Genomic DNA, 20,891 nt, shown 5'->3' on the forward strand with positions numbered 1-20,891 from the left:
TGTTTGACTCATTCAAAGCTAGAGAAGTCTATGCCAAGCTGGGAATAAAATACAGGAGTCCTCATTCCTAGGCCTGTGCTTTAACCACTGTACCAACCTTCTTCTCCACAAAGTTAGCTAATGCTAAGAGCATGTGGTTTTATTTCTACTACCATCTATGATATTTTTTCTTTCTATTTTTAAATTGCAGCTAAGACCATCATGTATCCGGTAACCTTGCTAAACTGGACTGGCTGCCCCTGACAAACAGGTACTTGCATAACTGAAAATCCTGCTCCAGGTTCCTAATTGGCTGCAGAATTAAGTTGTCTTAGAAGCTGTTTATCCATTTATCATTAAAAATAGGCCCAGCCAGCATGTTCTTTTGCGTCCAAGGAAGCCTGGCTCTTCAGTTGTGATTTGTAATCCCCCTGCTTATTCCAGGTTGAAAAGTGCACTGGGTCTATGTCAAAACTGTGGATAAATGGACAATAATAGTTACAGGCTTTCCATAAATGTTGCTTGTTAGTTGCTTATATTTTTGGATGACCCCCAGATGCAGGGAGTAGAGGGTGACAGTGTATTTGGAGAGAGCACTGAGAGGAAGGCTGATGGAAGTATATATGAGAAGTGGGGATGTATGGGGGAGATTGGTAGTGGGATTACCTATATGAGCTTCTCCCTTTAACCCAATAGGAAACTTTAAGATGTAGGACTGTTTTTGCTGTGATAGGACTTTCCAGAAGGAGGCAGAAGGGAGCATATCAGGAGGGTACTATGTGATTGCGTTCCCTGGGCTCCAGGCCCAGCTCCCTCGGTGTTGTGTACAATAAATTAAACTTGTGTAATAAATCCAGTTGTTACAGTTTGCATCATTTCAATCATTCCCTAGTGCTTGTAGCACTGAAACACTCCTGACCCACTTCAATGGGCTGACAGCCGTTTCCTCTGCAGCTCTGGCCAAGATGACCCATGTGGCCACCAGTAGCCTGAAATGTGTTTTCTCTCTCATCACTGATAGAAGTCAGAGTAGTTGTAACTTTTATTTTATCTTTTTAGTGGAGGAATAACCTATACCATTAGCTCCCCAGCCTATGTCAATCCAATAAAAGCAATTAGTTTCCCTACAGCAGATAGCCTGCTCAATATTTGGCAGCTGCCTTAGAGCATATCCTTGGAGCAGATGGCTGCTAGTCTGCCAAACAAGATATAAATTAGATTTCCAGATGACTGAATGATGGTGACAGCAAAGCTACCATTCATCCTAACTCCTTCTCTATTATACATCCGGTTAGTCCCTAACGGCACAAGTCCTAGCAGTGAGTGCAAGTGACCGGGGCAGAAGAGGGGAAGGAGGAGGGGCAATGCTGTGAGAAGGAGGTATGTGTTGATAGAAACATTTTGCTCTTTGTAAACATTTGGTTTATGATGATTGCTGAATCTGTTTCCTACTTGAGTGAATTGCCAGGGATGAGGTAGTATGAAGGAAATTAGCACAATAGATCAATGGTCTATCTAGCCTGATAATCCTGACTCTGACAATGTCCATTGCTAAATGCATCAGAGTGAGGCATAGATCCCATAATGCTGGTCAATAATTGTGCATTTTATATCATGGGGGACGATTTATTCCTGTTTTGGTTAATGACCAGTTTTGCTCCAATGCCAGCAGAATTGTGTGTGTTTTTAGGGAAGGGCAGATTATGGAACTACTCCCTAGCTGGTCAAGGGGGGGCTGAGGAGCAGCCTGATGATCAGCTCTCTCTTCTATAAATCAATTTCTGCATTTCAAAAAGTCATTTGAACATGGTTGTTTCTAACTTGTCAAAGATGGAGTGCTTTTTGACAGCTAAGCACAAGGGCTAGGCAAAGTGGTTTGGCCTCATTTCAGCCCCACTCAAAACATCATCGGTTTGAGAGTTCACCTTGAACTCAAACACTGATGGGTTCAGGTTCGGTTTAGAAGTGAGTATACTTTTTTTAAAAAAAGTGTTGGTGGAGGGGAAAAAAAAGAAAAATCCAATGAAAAAATAAAGTGATCTATAAGCACAGATGGGAAGGGAGAACAAAAACAATAGAAAAATAAATCCAGTGACAGTGAGACAAATTGGACTCTGAGTTAAAGTCATGTTTTTCCATTGACATTCATGGGGCTGTATCAGTGAAGTTCAGAGAATCTTTTTGCCCAGTATGGAAACAAGGGCCCCGAGCCACAGCTGATATGAACAGGTGCATCTCGACTGAAGTCAATGAAACTATGTTGATTTACGCCAGCTGAGAATGTGACCTGAGAACATTCACTTGTGCCAGCCTAGCTTTAGGGAGAATTCTTTTATTTCATGTTCACATCACTGGCTTCTCTTTAGCTAGAAAAACATGTTCTTCCTTAAAAATGGATTTAAATTACAAGAAAGAAAGGTTTGTAAACTCATACTAGTTTAGTGAACCCATTTGTTTGACAGGTCTGCATATTCGCCTCTCCCAAAGGTTCACCCATTCCTACTAAGTGTATCTATAAATATAAAGCTGCAAACGCAGCTGTGTTCGAGTTACTGGGTGGCAAAAAAGTTTTAAAAGCTTAAAAATGGCTTGTCCATCTCCATCGCCCATTAAAAAACATTCCCTTGCAAGTTGTTCTCTTGTCTAAGACTTACCATGAGAAATTTCAAGCCAAGAGGAGTGTTTAGAAGAAAGTTAGGAGTGATGGGGCTTAAAAATGTGGTTCTACACTGAAAAGTGACTAAAATGGCATTGAGGGTTCCATGTTCACGGTTTCTCAATGGCTTCCAAATCAAATGTGCTTAGTTTATAAGTAAAATGATGGGGTTTTCCCCTAAATGCCTCTTCTGAAAACCAAGTTCTTTCATTCATGTGCATTATTGCCAGTCATAAAGATTTATCAGCCCAGATTAGACCCATTGGCCTAGGGGAAAAAGGTGTCTTGTGTAGCATGCTGATTAAGGATATGTCTACACTGCAGTTATGGGGTGCGATTCCAACTTGTGCAGACATACCCAAACTAGCTTTAATCCACCTCAGTCAGCAGTGAAGCTGTGGTAGCACGTGTGAGGAATTACCCAGGGTGCTGGGTGGGCTTGTACAGCCTGTTCTGAAGCGTGCGCTGCCCCAGCTTCACTGCTCTGGTTCCCCAACTAGCTTTAATTTCTACACAAGCTGCAATCACACCCCATGACTGCAGTGTACCCTAGCATGTTAAAATCCTAACGTAGACAAAGCAAGTTATCATTTTCACACGTTAACTGCTTGCGGTAAACCCTCGGATCCCTAGGGTTAAATCCTACCAGATATCATGTGTTAAAATAGAAATACCATCCACACTAAGATTCTTACAGGAGTTCACTAACATATGTTGAAACCCACCTTTGTTCCTAGTGTAGGCAAGGCCAGTGATGCCTTTGTAACCCCATTTCCTCTAGTGGGGTTCCACAGAATAAACTTTTATGGTGGTGATGTACAAAAAAGAATAGACTCCGCTCACTCCTCTTAGCCGTGTTGGTTCAGCATTGCTAACAGGAGTAAAAAACAATAAAAGCCTGTTTTTTTCCACTTAAGTAAGCAGCCATGGGTATGAATTTGTAAAGAGAGCAGCTATCTGTGTATGTGCCCTCCATCTTTGTAAACCTAAGCACCTTACAAACGTTAATGGATTTATTTTTACAACAAATTTGTCAGATATGGAAATATTATTTCCATTTTTCAGATGAGAAATTGAGGTACAAGGAGAGAAGAGACATTCCCAAGGTCACATATGAAGTCTGTATCGGAGCTAGGAACTGTACTCAGACTTCCAGAGTCCCAGGCCAGTGCTTTAGAATAATTGGTAAAATTAAGTATTCTTATTTTCTATAGCACCTTTTATCCTAAAAGACCTTAAAGTTTTTCACAAGCAGTGTACTACATATACATCACCAAAGAAATGCAGCCATCTCTGGGGCTTCAGAGCAGCTGCCATGCACCAGGGCACACTACAGGGGGGATAGAAGCTTTTGGACAAAGACACCGAACTAGACTGCTTCTCTTAGGCTCTTTAATATCTTCACAAGAACTTGTTTTTCACTGTTTCATTTGAAAGACATTCCCCACCACCACGACAGCAAACTGCAGGGGACTCAATTTACCCATCTTGGAAGTGTGCAGAGTTAAAGTTTGTCAAAGATGTGAAGCTATGGTTCTAGGAACTTATGCATTTAAAATGCAAAACTTAGACCAGTTTGGGGACTGATTCAAAGCCCTAGGTATTTTTATTCCATCCTGGATTATATGAATACCAGAACCATTTCATTTATGTCTACACTGGAGTAAAGGAGTAAAGAAGGAGTAAATTCCAGCTTGAGGAGACATACCCATGCTAATTTGATTAAAGCTAGTGGAGGCATATCTCCTCACGCTGTAATTTACACTTTCTAGCTCTAGTGTAGTCATATTCTAAGTCTACCTCAGACCAGAGCTGCTGCCCAATGCTGTGTAGGAATCTATAATATAAAGTTGCCAGGGACTGGCTGGCACAGGTTTTGTCACATATTTTTGTCACACTCTCCATTGCCATGAACCTCAATGTCAGTCATCAAGTGGTCCGAATCTTGTATTTCTTTGAAACACAGCTGGGGGAGAAGCAGCAGCAGTGAGTTCTTGAGCAGAGATGGGTTGGATGCTGGGGTCAGTCTTGGGTGTTTTCATGGCTCATAAATCAGAGTTGTATTGTTCATCTAACGCTTGAGTTCCCTTATCCCCCAGAGCAGATTCTTCATGTCATTGCTCAACTTATCTCCTATTTTCCCCCCAGAACTTTTATTCATTAACACCCTTATTAGAATCGTCCCTGATGGACTGATTTCAGTCAACATATTAATGTCTACTTCAGTCAGTTCCCTGCCTACTTTAATTTCTCCCCTACTTTAATTGATTATTACCTCCTTCTCCTCTCTTTCTCCTTCTTTTTGCTGGTGTAGGCCTTTCAGAGGAGGTTTTGCAACTTAATAAGGTCAGATGGAGTTCTGTTGATCATGTTAATATTGTTTCCTTTCCCTAGTGAATTGCAATCTCTTCCCTGAACTAGCAGAGAGAACAAGAATCTTCATGTTTTGGATTAAAGTAAAAATAGCCCAGTAGCTCAAAGGAAGGAACTATCTATTTACAAGTGTTATGTTTACGTTGTTTTGATAGGGCGCAAGAGAAAGGACAGATCTCAAGGACACCACAGCAGAAGTTTATCCTCAAAATCAAAGTATAAATGGATTAAAGGTGTTTATTATCTAACATTTTTATAGTACTTTCATCCTCAGAGATACCAAATCACTTTACCAATGCTGTATATTAGAGACAGAAAATTTTAAGAACCAGTTACGACTGTCAATAGATAACAGTTAAATTAAAACATCAAAATGTTATTGTTATAAAAGAAGACAAATCTTTGAAATCCAGATGTAAGGTTACAAACAAGTGTTTGAAAGTCAGGAAACTAAAAACCAAGATTCCATAAATAAGTGTACCTCTGACCATCTATGCCTGTCCACCACCTACTTATCTTCTGGCCCAATTAGGGTGACCAGACAGCAAGTGTGAAAAATCGGGACAGGGGTGGGGAGTAATAGGAGCCTATATAAGAAAAAGACCCAAAAATCAGGACTGTCCCTATAAAATCAGGACATCTGGTCACCCGAGGTGCAATATAAGTTGTATCGGGAAATTCCAGTAAGTGTACATTTTGGAGGGTTAATAATATAGATAGAACTTCCTGACTAATAATATAATTGTGCCTAGAGACAGTATTAATTCTAACTTGTATATGAAGGGATAACAGGAGAGAGACTGATGTTAGTATCATGGTTCCCAGGATAACTGCACCTCTGACCCCTTTGTGGCTTCCTTGAGTGCACCCCAAACAGGTTTCAGGCCTGTCATCTTTCTCAGGACAGGCGGGGCTGGCCCACAACATTTTGGCACCTGAGGCGGAGAGCTCAAATGACGCCCCCATGCCCCCTCACTTGGGCCAAAACTTTGAAAGATCTCAATTCTGCCTTCTTCCTGTTCTACTCCTCTCATGGTACTGCTCTGCTACCTGCCCCAGTAAAGGAGAACTAACAACTTAAAATGCTTTGTTCAAAAATTTTAAGTAACACTTAACTTTCAAATGCCTGAACAGCAAATATAACTTTTCTTGTCTGCATAGTAAACACTGGCATTTTTATCTGTTTGAATAATCAAAGTGGTGCTTTACATGCCTTCTTAGTTGCAAAGATTTGAACTGCTTCCTGAAGGTCCACAGTCTGGGCCATCTCATGCTCACTTCTATCACAGCATTGGGCAGCAGCTCTGGTCTGAGGTAGACTTAGAGTATGCCTAAACTAGAGCTAGAGGTGTAAATTACAGTGTGAGGTTCCTCTGCCAACTTCTGTGCACTCTTCAGAACATTTTGAAATCCCTCATTTGACCGGTAAGACTGTAGGTATGACTCTGCTTTCTCTAGTTGTTCCATTGCTCCAGATAGATCAAGGTCAACACCTTGGCGTCTCTTGTTTACAACATTTACTCCAAACAGTATGTCATGCCACAGCACTAAGCCACACAGAAATTTGAAGTTATGTATGTTTCTGGTAATTCCCTCTGCCACTGTTCTCCCACAAACAGTTCCTGTCATAGCATTATCCTCCATAATGGCAACTATGGCACTATCTATCTTCCCAATTTGGTGTTTGATAGGCTTTATTGCCTTCACTCGACTTTCCCATCATGTGGCACTCGGTGGTTTCAGTGTCAGAGAGGATGTTCCCAGATATTGCTTCAAAATTTGCCATCGATGAGTTGATGTAGAGAAAAATACATAGATGCTTTGAATTACATTAAAAAAATCAGCAGCCTCACTAGAAGCTGATGCTGCATCACTGACCACCAAGTTCAATGAATGAGAACTGCATGGGACAAAAAAAGCTTGAGGGTTTAACTCTCGGATCTGTGTCTGCACTCCTCTGTTCTTTCCTCTCATGTTGGCACCATTATCATAGCCCTGATCTCTCATGTCAGCTATCGCAATTCCCGTATCTTCCAGCTTTTTAAGAAGCACATTTGTCATACCAGCTCCTGTAGTATCATCAATGCCAATAAATTCTAGAAAATGCTCTCTGACAGTCACCATTGCAGGGATGTTTGCACTAGGTTCTCTTGTTGTTACAAAACACACCATTAAAGTCATTTGTTCCATATGGCTGATGTCAGGTGTGCAGTTCAGACTAACAGAGGAATATCTTGCTGACTTCAGATCTGCCACAATCTGCTGTTTGACTTTTGTTGCCAGTAACTGTATGATCTCATTTTGAATTGTTTTTCCAAGGTGGTGGTGTGTGTACATTTCTTGGGTGGTGACTCTTCTTAGGTGCTCCTGGAGTACAGCATCAAACTCAGCCATCAGCTCCATAATTTTAAGGAAGTTTCCATTGTTTGGCACATACAGCTGATCCGAAGTACCACACAGTGCTAGGTTTTGGGTAGCAAGCACTCTCACAATGGCAATGAGCCTTTTCAGAGCGTTTTGCCAGTAAAGAGACTTTGACGCAATCTTCTCTTGATGCTGATAGTCTATGGTGCCCTTTAACCTTAGTCTCATCTCAACCTCTTTCCACCTATGGAATGCTCTCTGGTGATTTGCTGCCTTCTCATGGCATGCCAGATTTCTAGCCAGATTTTTCCAGTCCTTTGTTCCTGTAGAACCCAATGTGGCTGGAACATTAGACTGGAAGAGTTTGCAACAAAAACAGTATGCAGCATTCTGGGTTTTTGAGTACATAAGCCATGGTCTCTCTACTTTGTCACCATTGGGGATTTCATGCCAGTAATGTGTTGAATGGACACGTCTATTTTCATTGTCTTTGGGGAACATGAAGTTTTTCACTTGCTGTGGCCCGTGCAGTACAAGGAAGTCCCTCAGGCTACTGCTCAAGTGGGTCCACAGTCCTGGATCATCTAGACTTAAGGAACTAAACTCAGCAGCAGCTGTTTCTTGTGCCTCCACCACACTCTTCTCTGATCTACACTTTTCTTCAGGAATGTGCATGGTTAGATCCATTTGAGATGGAGATATGGATGCTGCAGTAGTTGCCAGGTCGCTAACTGGAAGATCAGGGATCTTCTCACCACTCACATCCTCACTGGGGCCGGAAGGCTCCCCATGAATATTTGTGTCTATATATCTCAGGAAAGCTCCTTCCTGCTTAGATAGAAAAGCTTCCTTTGCTTTTTTTTCTTTTTCTGAATGCTGCCCCAGAGGGGCGTTTTCTTTTTCACTCATGACTGCTGTTCTGTGCCAGCTATAGTGGCTCTCAACACTCAGTTGAAGGGGACACATAAGCAGGCTGGTAGCAGGGCCTGACTGAGGGAAGATATCAGCGTCTTAAGGGCCTAACCGGCTCCTACTACTTCAGTTGACTGCCTGTTCTCCTCAAGTGGGTTCAGGGAAGCAACAGGAAACAGGAAGCTCCCTGGGAAGCTGGTGTTAATCAGTCCAGGCTCCTGGGGGTTCTAGAGAGGTACATAAGAGGCTCCTCCTCCTCTCTCTCTCTGCAGCTCCTGCAGCTTTCTGTTATTCCCTCTCACCTTTTCTCCTGGCTGCCTGTTATGTCTCTTGTGCCCTCCTTCCTCCAGCACAGCACTCCACCATCTTTGTGCATTTAGTGCATCTAGAGCAGAGAGAATACATATGCACCAGCAGTGGACACAATTTTCTACACTCTGAGTCCTAGTGGCACCTGCCCCCCGAGTCTGACACCTGGTAAGGCCAGCCCTGAGGACAGGAATCAATGTTCCTCTCCTTCCAGACTGGGGATTTAGACTACAATTCCTCTTGCAATTCACTGTAATCACCTTAGTAAGTCTGAGTTTAGTACAGCCCCTGTTGTCCTGCTATTTCCCAGGAGGTATGACAGGGCTAACTAGTGAGCAGCCAGCCTTCATAAAATGAAGTATTTATTTAGAACAAAAGCGTTACAGAGAAAACATATCTTGAAAAACAACAAACAGCTAATATGCATGCCTGTCTTACCAAGAGTCACCCATCTTCCACATGGAGACCCTGGCAGGTTTAAATCCTTCCATTACAGTAGTGCTTAAAGGCCCCAATCTCATGTTAGATGTTGCTGTTGCCCTTATTCTAAAATGAAAGTAATTCAGAAAAAAAAAAATCTCCCTATCTGAGATCAGCCTAAGGAGGCTTCATTACTTGAAGGCTTGTGAGTCTTGCAAAAGAAATCAGCTCAGGATTTCCCCATGCAAAATGTGTAGAAAATAAAGCCTTCCCGCCCTGTGTCAAGTTAGTTAGGAACTCTGACACTAGAACAACTCCAGCTTTGCTGGTATTCCTTGTTCTAAATTCTAATGCAAGTATTTACATTGTAAATGAAATGCCCTTACTTTCCCTGGATGTATTTAACTAACCACTAAGAGTTTTTTTACGGTAGTTGAATGTAATTTTTGTCATGTCCACATTCTCATCTGTATCTAGGAATCTTAATTGAAATTATGAAGCTTCCAGAATGCACTAGTCTGCACTCTGGCTGGGGGGAGAAGCAGACTCTCCAGTCATGGGGCTCCAAGGGAATAGATAGTGTTTAATCACTTCTAATTGCACAGAATCACTGCCTTGCAGCTTTTATCTGAGATTGTCACTCTTCAAAGTTAAATCTAAATACAACCCCCCCCCAAAAAAAACACCCCACACCCACACTCTACTTAGAGCTTCAGGCACCCTGAGTATTTGGCTTTGAATACTAACTAATCATTACAAGCAAGCAGCTTTTATTATAAATGGTCATTTCTATTCAGTGCCCAAATCTCAGGAATTCGTAGTTTCAGGGTTAACCTTTGGAGACAAAAGACCAGGATCTGTATATGTAATTGTTGTTTGGTTGGGGGACCACCAAGTAGAAGCCCAGGTATTGCTGGAAATGATGTTGGTGATTCAGAAGGTGGCAGTTGTCTTCTGGAGTAGAACTGACTCAGTGCTTAAGCATTATGTTGAGTAGGGTGTATGCTACTAGAGGTGCCATCTTTTGGATGAGATGTAAAATCAAGGATCTGACTTCTTGTCATTAGGACAGATTCCACAGTACTTTGTCCAAGAGCAGAAGTTTTACCCCAAATCTTCAAAATAAATTCCAGTTTGGGTCATTACATTTGCCAATCTACTTTCTTCTACAGTTTCACTTATGTGTCTTCATCATGCTAAGGTTCACAAATCCATTATAATGAATGCTTGTGGGCAGAATCAGTTGCTGGCAGCAGGGGAATCTCCTTGCCCTGAAGTTCCCTCCAGTTTTCTCTGCTTCCCCAGTGGCCAGCAGCTCAGCTTGGCCTCCTTGAGCAGGGCTTTTCTGAAATTAATTCCAAACTTGATTTCAGATTTCTGATGGACAGTTTGGCTCAATAACATGTCAGTATAATGCCCAGCTGTTTCCAAGGACTCTATTTGCCCTTTGTGGAGATTTTCCCCTTAGCTCCACTTGCTCTTATGTGATGTTGCACTGGCTGGTGTCCCTGCAGGCTTCAAGGAGAAAGCCAGGCCAAGAAAAGCCAGAGGCATAAGGAAATGTCTGTGTCTCCGGCTCATCCCCTTATTGAGGGTCACATGGTGGAGCTCAGCCAGCTCTGTGGGCATAGTGCAGCTCCCCACCAAGCTGGGTGCCATCACATTGGCCCCCATCTGCTAGGCAGGAATGAAGTGTCTCTCCAGAGGCAACCTCACCCTCACTCTTTTCCATGAGGGAAGTGAGGTCCAAAGGGCAGTGTAACAAATGGAAGGCTGAAGAATGTGGAAAGGGGCCTTTGGGCCCAACTCTTTGTGTGGAGATGAACACTAAGATTTACAGTGAAGAAGTTAAAGTAAGCAGGATGGAATCTGTACTCAGAAATGTTCTCACTCATTACAAATCAGTTTGGTGGGCTGGTGATTGACCTCTTTGACTCTGGAAACAGCAATGGATTGTCCTGTGTCCTCTCCAAGTGTCAAAAGTGAATGACTTCTCGCAAATTGGTCAGTGTCTCTGCTATTGCCTTCCCACCTCTTCCATTGCTCCCTCAGATCATACAAAAGGTAGGAAGGATAGAGCAGCAGTGATTCTGTTTGTGCCATTCTGTCTGAAAAGGCATGATTAACCTAGCTTTGGACCTTCCAATGTCTCAAATTCATCCACTCGTTTATTTAAGCTCATTTCCATTATAAGCTGCTTGGCCTGTGTGTTATGATGGCAAGCACGGGGGTCAATAAGACTTGTTTTGACATCCCTACCCCCAAAAGTCTTATTAAAAAACCCTCCTCCTCCTTTCCACATCTTGAAATTTTGCATGTGTGGTCTGAAGACAGAATTTGGGGGGAAACTTTTGAGCTGACTCACACAAAGTGTTGCTGAAATATACGAATTTGGAATATGAAGGATGCTTAGCATTTCAGTTGATCTAACTTCTTTACTGTGTATTAAAGCCATATGTGTTTTATTCAGTAATCCAGGATGAAATGTAGTGCAACGGACTATTTCTGATTTCAGGTGCAAAATTATGGAGTTATTCACTGTATAATTCTGAGCCTCTAAATGTTCCATCAAATCTGACATAAACTTAGCCAACGGCTGTAGCATAGTTTAGAAGTTCCTCTGGAATAAGGCTCATCAGAGTTTGTGAATTGTCAGTTGAACTGCTCAGATTCACATTGGTTACAAAGTCTGCTGGAGCAGTTTTATAAATCCCATCAACCAAAACACTCCAAGTGCAGGTTTCTAGGGAGGAGGGTATAATTTGGCTGTTATCTTGTAAGTAATTTGCAAGAGTCCTGTCTTTTTTTACTTGTCAGTAAAACACTGTGTAGCTGTGTGGCACTATATAAAAAATATACATGACCAAGATGAGGAGAAGCAGGCCTTATCTGTAATATTTTTGTAACATCAATATCACTCTTCCCTTTTTCCACCCACCCATTGACCAGTTATTCTGTATTCTAGCATCTTGTTTCCTTTTACAATTCAGGTTATTTTTTCTATCTTTCCAGTATAGGAAACTTAACTTTAAAAGAGGTATCGCTGTATTAATATAAAATCCTCATAGTGGAGGATTCAAACTTATATTTTCATATGCTCAGGTAATAAAAATGGATAACAATGAATTAATGAAAACAATAAACAAAAATCTTTCCTATAATGATAAGATGCAGAACAAGTTTCTGCTAGACATGTACTAGAATTCTTTGAGGGGGTCAACAAGCATGTGGACCAAGGAGATCCAGTGGATATAGTGTACTTAGATTTTCAGAAAGCCTTTCACAAGGTCCCTCACCAAAGGCTCTTACGCAAAGTAAGCTGCCACAGAATAAGGGGGAAGGTGCTCTCATGGATTGGTAACTGGTTAAAAGACAGGAAACAAAGGGTAAGTATGAATGGTCAGTTTTCAGAATGGAGAGAGGTAGATAGTGTTGTCCCCCAGGGGTCTGTTCTGGGACCAGTCCTATTCAACATTCATAAACGATCTGGAAAAAGGGGTAAACAGTGAGGTGGCAAAATTTGCAGATGATACAAAATTACTAAAGATAGTTTAGACCCAGGCAGACTGCAAAGAGCTACAAAGGGATCTCTCAAAATTGGGTGACGGGGCAACAAAATGGCAGATGAAATTTAATGTTGATAAATACAAAGTAATGCACATTGGAAAGCATAATCCCAACTATACATATAAAATGATGGGGTCTAAATTAGCTGTTACCACTCAAGAAAGAGATCTTGGAGTCACTGTGGATAGTTCTCTGAAAACATCCACTCAGTGTGCAGTGGCAGTCAAAAAAGCAAACAGAATGCTGGGAATAATTAAGAAAGGGATAGATAATAGGACAGAAAATATCGTGTTGCCTCTATATAAATCCGTGGTATGCCCACATCTTGAATACTGTGTGAAGATGTGGTCGCCCCATCTCAAAAAAGATATATTGGAGTTGGAAAAGGTTCAGAAAAGGGCAACAAAAATTATTAGGGGTATGGAACGGCTTCCGTATGAGGAAAGATTAATAAAACCAGGAATTTTCAGCTTGGAAAAGAGATGGCTAAGGGGAGATATGATTGAGGTCTATAAAATCATGACTGGTGTAGAGAAAGTAGATAAGGAAGTGTTACTTACTCCTTCTCATAACACAAAAACCAGGGGTCACCAAATGAAATTAATAGGCAGCAGGTTTAAAACAAATAAAAGGAAGTATTTCTTCACACAACGCACAGTCAACCTGTGGAACTCCTTGCCAGAGGATGTTGTGAAGGCCAAGACCATAACAGGGTTCAAAAAAGAACTAGATAAATTAATGGGGGATAGGTCCATCAATGGCTATTAGCCAGGCTGGGCAGGAATGGTGTTCCTAGCCTCTGTTTGCCAGAAGCTGGGAATGAGTGTCAGGGGATGGATCACTTGACGTTTACCTGTTCTGTTCATTCCCTCTGGGGCACCTGGCACTGGCCACTGTCGGAAGACAGGCTAGTGGGCTAGATGGACCTTTGGTCTGACCCAGTAGGGCCATTCTTATGTAGAAAAGGAATGTGTTTCCCTAAACTTTCAACTCTTAAAAATGTAAGGTTAATCATGAAAACTGTTACAGCTTTAATTATGATATCAAAGACACAGTGTTAATTATCTTAAAGTTGTTGTGCTAAATATTACTTTTGGGATCAAGATTCACACAGCCCAGTAATAAATATTAACTGAAGCAAAACCAAAGTTTATACAATTTTGCTTCAAGGAATAGCTAATAAATTCTGATGTGGCCTGAAAAAAGGAAAGAGAATATACACTGTATACATTCAATTGCAAAAATGAAAGCATTCAAATTGCATATTCATTATTTATATAAAATTTTATGAAGGGTATATCATATTCAGGTTTTTAAGGGGCAAACATGCTCCTTCTGTAAAAGTAACTTCCCATTATGAGTGGAACTGTGTGTCAAAAATTCACACTTCTGGCAAAACTGATGAAAAACCAGGGGAGGCAGAGTGTCATAGTTAGAACAGGGCCAGGGAGTCAGTATTTGTGGAGTCTATTTCTGTCTCTGCCACAGACATACTGTGTGGCCATAGGCAAGTTTCTTAAGTTCCCTTGATCATCTTCCCCATCTGTAAACTGGGATGAATAATATTTAGTTACTTCCCAGGGTGCTTTGAAGATTATTTCAACCACATGTATGTACAAAGCAGAAGGCAGGCCATTAACCAGTATGTATTAATTGGGTTTCAATGGATACAACAGGTGCAGTCAGAACAGGTGGGAGTAAATGTGCCTGCAGCTAAAAATATGCCCCATGGGAATATAGACTAATTCAAGAGCTATAGTCTTCTTATTTACAAAAGAACAACTGTTTTGCTTTCGCAGGATTTAGTTGTGTCAAAGAATCAAAATAAATCTAGTAAATAGTTCTGAAATAAGCATTACTCCAAATTATGCTTTAGAGAGTGTGTTTCTCAATCTTTTGCCAGAAATACCTCCTGCACTTTATTCAACCACTGTTTGGGGATTTTCTACGTAACTGTAAACCTCTGGGCACAGGTCGCAGCTTTAAATAATGGCTTTGCAAGTGTGAGTGGAAGAGCCATGCTATAGTGTGAGTGCCTGGAAAAATCCCTCTAATTCAGTGGTCCCCAAACTGTGGGGCGTGCCCCTTAGGGGGGCACAGAGGAATGTTTTTGGGGGGTGTCAGCCCCGAGAGGGGGCAGGAAGGGAGCACCACCCAGCCCCGCTCTGCCTCCAGCTCCATTCCAGCCCATCCTTGGCCTCGACTCCACCCCTGGCCTTGGCTCCTGGCCCCCAGTTCCAGGCCCCACTCTCAGCCCTGACTCCCAATCATGGCCCCAGCCCCAGCTCTGGACCAAGGCTCCTGGTGGGGATGGCACGGACAGATTCCATGACTGGTAAAGGGGATGCAACAGAAAAAGTTTGGGGAACACTGCTCTAGTTGAATCCACAGAGACTCAAGACACCAGGGTAAGGCTAGGTAACTGAATGGCTCCTATATCCTGTTATCCATGGTCCTTTATGCTACACCTCCTGGATTCTTGAGAAGCTCATGCTGGAACAGCACCTTTGCCACCCTTTGATGGGGTGCTTCCCTTCCATTTGCTCTTTTCCACTGGCTGACACAGAAGGGGGACAGGGGCCATAGATCCACCTTTGGCCCATTTTTCCTTGCCCTTTGACAAGACTAGCACAGTGGCAGCCAACAGTCTGGAGCAGTCCACATATGGACTTCAGCTGTAGGGTATTTTTCCCCTGAGCAGCGGTCAGTGAGGGAAGTTTCCTTGTATCCTCTCTGCTCCCTTGTGTGCACAGAGAGGGCCAGACACAATCCATTTCAGTAACACTGGGAATTTGAATCAGTTCTGAAAATGTGAGAGTTCTTTGATGATAAGAAGTATTCAAGAAAACCTTCAAAATCCTCATTGTTAAACATGTTCCTGGTTAGAATTGAATTATATTAATCATGAAACATGCATTTTACCTACTAAACAGCATCATCTGATGGACAATCAAAGCACTTGGGAAATTTTGGACCCTCGAATAAATGTATGAATTTGGAAATGGGCAGATATCAGTTAGATCTTGTCCACAGTTCCCCATCTGCTAATGTTCTTTAGGATGAGATGATGGGAGTGTGGCGTATCAGTGGAACACTGAATATTTTTTAGGTAATTCTGTTCCCATTTAATATTACAACATCCATGGCTCTTTGCAGATAAATATTTGTCTTGTCAAACCACCACCAGCGGGCAGCCTCTAAGTCTTATTTAAAAAATAAATGACAAAAAATTAATTTTTGGTGAACTACAAAGAAATAAACACATTGATATTGTGCCCACTTCTCTAAGGACTGTAAGCATACAATATAAACTATCATGCATTAAAATTTCTCATATCTGGATTGTGTACATGTGGAGGGAACCAAATTCCAGGCGTACAACATACTTGCTATAGCCATTACAGCATGCCGCAGTCGGAAGCAATTCCCAGTTGCATGTGTTTCCTGCCAATCGTGTTATTAAAAAGTTAAGGAATGTGGAGATCAAGATTAGATCTTTCATTCACACGAGAAATTACAAAATTGAAGTACTTGTGTAATCTATTCATAATTAAAAAGAAAAATACTGGTACCTTGACTTCAACAGTTATTATACAGAGATGTCAGTAGGGGCTGATAATTCTCCATTGAAAGACTGAACAAAATCTGCTTGTTATGACTAAAGGCTAAGAGATTTTAAAAGGAATCAGTATTTTCAGTGTCCTCTCCTCCACAGCCATGAAGAGCCCCAGATGTAGTGGAACTGGTGTCACTTGTATGGGAATAAGATTTGTAGGACCCACATAGAGCCCTGGCATCCATCTCTGAAAGAGAGCCCTGTGCATCCTCATGTTGGTGACAGGGCAGGAGGAGCATCATTACATCTGACAGCATAGATGCCATCTGGTTAACTGCCACAGAAAGAAGCCATTTTGCTGAAATCCAGAACAGTTTGGTTCATGGTAGAAAAACTCATGCAGCAAAACGGAAGAGATTTTCTATTGAAGCAGCACAATGGCACCTGTCTCCCTTGGAAGCCCCTGTTTCTGTTGTTCTGGACTATCTACTTACCACTACAACATTTTGAACTATCTATCTATAAAGGTACATTTGCAGTGATATCTGCACATCATCCTGTTTGGGGTCATTCCATATTTTCCCAGCTGACAGTTACTAGATTCCTCAAGGGCCTTGTTAATGTTTCCCTGGTCTGGGAGCTCCCTCCTTCCTAGGTCCTCAAAATAGTATGAATCGGCCTCATAGGATTCCCTTGTGAGAGCCTAATAACCTGTTCTTTATGTCACCTGTCCATGAAGACTGCCTTTTTGATAGCCATAACATCAGCTTAGAGAGAAGGGGAAATTCAGACCCTCATGGCTGGTCCACCAAACATTCTATTCAATAAACACAAAGTTACTGCTAGGTTTCACCCCAAGTTCTTGCCTAAAACTCTCTGATTTTAATTTAAATTAGCTGATTCACCTGCAGGTTTTCTTCCCCAATCCCTACTCAACCCGGGGGGAAGGGGGAAGGATCCAGACTGCACACCCCTGATGTAATCACAGCTCTTTCATACCACAGTACCTGGAAAGGACAAGACCCTGCTGGAGCTCCTAGGGCTCAACTATCCTTTATGGCTTCTTCAAGAATCATCCTTATTTCAGAAATTTGCAGGACAGCTACATTTGGATCAGTCCACATTTTCACCCAGCACTATTCCTTAGCTGAGGCCACAGGATCTAACATTTACTTGGCAAAGCTGGCTTGCAATCCTTGTTTAAATAGGACTCCTAGCATCACCTCCAGATTATGAAGTCACTGCTTGCCACTCACCAGAAGTGGAATCCAGGTGGACATTCACTTGAAGAAGAAAAATGGTTACTTACCCTACAGTAATAATGGTTCTTCAAGGTGTACTGTCCACATGTATTCTATTACATGTTCTCATTCCCTCCTACTACAGAGTACAAACCACCTGGGATTTTGTACTGGTGAAGAAACTGAGGGATGATTGGGCCCCCTCTGCCCTTTATATCCCTCAATCGGGGAGCAGAAGAGCATCTAGTGTGAAGATACAACCTCAATGGATACTGCTAGCCAAAATAATGTGATCTTGTGCACATGGGATGCATGCACACCAGAAGCAGAATCCATGTAAACAATACATCGTGAAGAATCACAGCTACTATAAGGTAAGTAACTATTCTTTCTCTTCCCCTCCCTGCTCACTTCTCTCCTGCCTTCCATTCTTGCCCTGTTTACCACCACTTTTTGCTCCTTGACCACTGTGGATATTTTCTTCCAGCTGCCAATCCACCTTTTTCTCATTAGCTTCCATGCAAAGGTAGGATCCATTACCTGCAATTGTTAAGTAGACCATGTGGAGAGCATGAAGCATTAGAGATCGGGGTGCTTCTGGTAGAGAGTGGGAGGGGAGATTAAGGACGTGTTTCAGCAAGCATTTAGCATTGGCACACCTTCCTTTTTAATGAAACCACCTCCAGATTAGTGCTTCCTTCCTGATCTGCCTTCTAAACCCTAGAAACAACCAGTTTGTGTTATCAGACTAGAATCTAGAGAGTTATCTAATGGTTAAAGTGATAGAAAGGCATAGGAAAGAGAGGGCAGTATGAAAAACGGAAAAGAGAAAGTTAAATAAAGTGGCCAATACACGTGCTAGGAGCATCTGGGACAATGTCACTGAATTGGAAATGTGTGTTCATGTGTGTAGCAACAAGACAAGTGAGTGATAACTGGAGTGACAGAGATTGGTAAAAACAAGAGGAGTGGAGGTGCGGGTAAAGAAAAATTCAACACATAGAAATGAGATGAACATTTTGATTGCTACAGTAGAATTTATTTTGTCTGAGGTGAAAGATAGAGAAAAAAAGTGACTCTTTAGATGGGGCTTGAGACCTACTGAACAACCTAAGAAGGACGGCAAGAAATATTTTAGATTAGCTGAACTAGAGGCTACATCAGCTACGGCCTCTTCCATGATTTCTCTGGCTGTTTTTGGTGGTAGCTGGGGAGCAGCTGCAAAGAAAGTTTTATGTGAGAATCTCTGGGCATATTATTTTTATTCATTGACTGGGGAAGTGTGAAATGACAGCTATGGGCTTAGAGCTATGGAGAAGGTTAACGTTTCGTAAACAGATGCTAGGGAACATTTCGTATTCAGACTACGAAGAAATGTTTTTGCTACAGCAGCTGATCCCCATGTCCAGAATTAGTAACATACTGTCAGGGGCTCTCTCTGGCTATGTCTACACTGCACACCACTGGCGGCAGCATGTAGGGTACGTGTAGTTCCATGCCTCATTGAAAAGCTGGTTGCATCCAAGCTGTGATGTTAGCTACATGTGGCAGTGAAAGGCTCTGGCGGGTGGGTGGGGAGTAGTGGGGAAAGGCTCCAACGGCAGGGAGCTGCTGGAGCCTTTCCCCATTATGTCTGCCCACCAGAGTTTTTCCCCACTGCTGGAGTATGTCCCCTGTAGCACGGAAAGTCTCCCTGCAGTGGGAGCTGCCTGAGCCTTTTCATGCTGTCTCTCTCTGAGGTAGGGAAAGGTTCAGGCAGCTCTCTGAAGGGGTGAAAGGCTCCCTGCAGTGGGAGCTGCCTGAGCCTTTTCATGCTGTCTCTCTCTGAGGTAGGGAAAGGTTCAGGCAGCTCTCTGAAGGGGTGAAAGGCTCCCTGCAGTGGGAGCTGCCTGAGCCTTTTCATGCTGTCTTTCTCTGAGGTGGGGAAAGGTTCAGGCAGCTCTCTGCAGGGGTGAAAGGCTCCCTGCAGTGGCGAGATGCTGGAGTTTTTCCCCACTTCCTCACCCTGCCCAGAGCCTTTCCCCACAGGTGGAGCATTTCCCTGAGTCAGTGTAGACAGTGTAGACAGGGAGGCACTGCTTGCATGTATGGAGAACTGTGTAGGTTGCATGTCCTAAAGGTTCAGTTGTATCTTTACATGCTTAATTAATGCCTCACCATCTACACTGCTATTTATATCCATGGTAGGGGAGCATGCAATGTATGTATTCCCTGCACTGCCATAAGGAATGTCCATTGTAGACATACCCTCTGAGTGGGCAAGATACTTTCTCTGCACATGCAGAAAACACTTATCCTCTGTTATGTTACCTGAGAGGGGAACACTTTCTTAATAAGGGGCATAGGTTTATGTGAGGAGCTTGCCTGATGCAGCATCTGTAAGGGCCCATAGGTCTAGAACCCAGGCCTGCAAAGCAACTGACATCTTCATGCTGCTATCCAGCAGCAGCTATGACCAGCTTGTTCTCCACTGCCCATGGTCCTGCCTCAAAGAGTCTGTCAGGCAGCAGCTGCATGGCTCCTCATTGGCTCAAGGAGGTGCTCCTGCCTCAAGGAGTCTGTCAGGCAGCAACCGCATGGCTCCTCATTGGCTCCCTACCCTACATAAATCCAACAGTCATTCCAGGAAGTGTCCAGAGAGCAGCGTGGATCTCCTGTAACTGCCATGATCAGTCCTTCTCCCTGCTCCTGAACTCCCAGCTTTGACCTCAGCTTGATTTGGATTTTGCTTCCTGACCCGGTCCCTGAAACCTGACTTGGGACTCTGACCCTTGGAATCAACCATATCCTGGAACCTGACTACAAACTCTTCCGTTACTCCCAACTTCAAGTTTGACCCTGGTCTGAGTCTTGGTCATGACTTTCCTTGTGAGGACAGTCATGGAAAAAGGGGTAAACAGTGAGGTGGCAAAATATGCAGGTGACACAAAATTACTAAAGATAGTTAAGACCCAGGCAGGCTGCAAAGAGCTACAGAGGGATCTCTCAAAACTGTGGGACTGGGCAACAAAATGGCAGATGAAATTTAATGTTGATAAATGCAAAGTAATGCACATTGGAAAGCATAATCCCAACTATGCATATAAAATGATGGGGTTTAAATTAGTTCTTACCACCCAAGAAAGATCTTAGAATCATAGAATCATAGAATATCAGGGTTGGAAGGGACCCCAGAAGGTCATCTAGTCCAACCCCCTGCTCAAAGCAGGACCAATTCCCAGTTAAATCATCCCAGCCAGGGCTTTGTCAAGCCTGACCTTAAAAACCTCTAAGGAAGGAGATTCTACCGCCTCCCTAGGTAACGCATTCCAGTGTTTCACCACCCTCTTAGTGAAAAAGTTTTTCCTAATATCCAATCTAAACCTTCCCCACTGCAACTTGAGACCATTACTCCTTGTTCTGTCATCTGCTACCATTGAGAACAGTCTAGAGCCATCCTCTTTGGAACCCCCTTTCAGGTAGTTGAAAGCAGCTATCAAATCCCCCCTCATTCTTCTCTTCTGCAGGCTAAACA

At 42.7% G+C, this 20,891-nt stretch overlaps 1 long non-coding RNA gene across 1 annotated transcript in view; it reads left to right on the plus strand.

Annotated features, from left to right (window-relative positions):
• Positions 1-1,280: 1,280 nt before the first annotated feature.
• Positions 1,281-20,891, plus strand: part of LOC140913859 (uncharacterized) — a 53,043-nt gene continuing 33,432 nt past the window's right edge. Inside the window, exons 1-2 of the long non-coding RNA XR_012159678.1 lie at positions 1,281-1,359; positions 17,523-17,751. This is a non-coding gene — a long non-coding RNA (uncharacterized lncRNA). The remainder of the gene's footprint in view (positions 1,360-17,522; positions 17,752-20,891) is intronic.

The sequence above is a fragment of the Lepidochelys kempii genome, chromosome 6 (assembly GCF_965140265.1).
Source record: "Lepidochelys kempii isolate rLepKem1 chromosome 6, rLepKem1.hap2, whole genome shotgun sequence".
Lineage (NCBI taxonomy): Eukaryota > Metazoa > Chordata > Testudines > Cheloniidae > Lepidochelys > Lepidochelys kempii.